The following is a 779-nucleotide window of genomic DNA, read 5'->3' on the forward strand; positions in this document are numbered from 1 at the left end:
TGATTCTGTGATTCTATGATTCTATAATTATGTACAGCACACATTCTCGGTTAAGACTAGAAACTTTTCTAATCTTTTGTTTTGCTTCCACTTATATGGTAATATCAGAAATGTGGGGGAGAAGCTATCAAATTGCATTTCTCAAAGTGAGAAACTGAGATGGTGATAGAAGAAATGTTGAGGGTTCCTATTAGTGTTGTTGGCTGTCGTTGATGTTACTGAATGACTGAAGGAGTTTCTAGGATAAAAACATTTGTGTAATTGGGGATGGAGGACAGGTTAATTCAGTTGTTACCTTGAGTAGTTGACTGACAATTGGAAAATTTTATTCTGAAATTTCACTTAGTAATTGCATTGAATTTCAGCGAGGTATTTTATAGTGTTGGTAGAAAAGAATCTACCTGAGATACTTAATGGTACAGAAGATGATCTGGATTAAAGCTGCCATGTTAATCTCTTAATCTTGGAGCAATTTAATGATATCAGCCCAGTGTGGTCCACAGTGTAGCCACAGAATTTGGGGGCAATGGAAACTGATCTGTAGCCTAAGCTTTTTCTGCAGGCAGCTGCTAGGACATAATGAACGAAGGAATTTATTCCAATCCACAAATTTGTTTCATTTTCTTTTAGGAAAATACTTCATACTATGTTATTTCTACTGTATGGAGAGGATCTAAATCCAGTGGTTTTATTGCTACAGTCTAAAGTTATCAACAGTTATGTACAGGAAAGAGTCAAACTCTAAAATGTGCGTGTTCTTCTTGTCTTGTTTCTTACAG

The sequence above is a fragment of the Fulmarus glacialis genome, unplaced genomic scaffold, assembly GCF_000690835.1.
Source record: "Fulmarus glacialis isolate BGI_N327 unplaced genomic scaffold, ASM69083v1 scaffold29803, whole genome shotgun sequence".
Lineage (NCBI taxonomy): Eukaryota > Metazoa > Chordata > Aves > Procellariiformes > Procellariidae > Fulmarus > Fulmarus glacialis.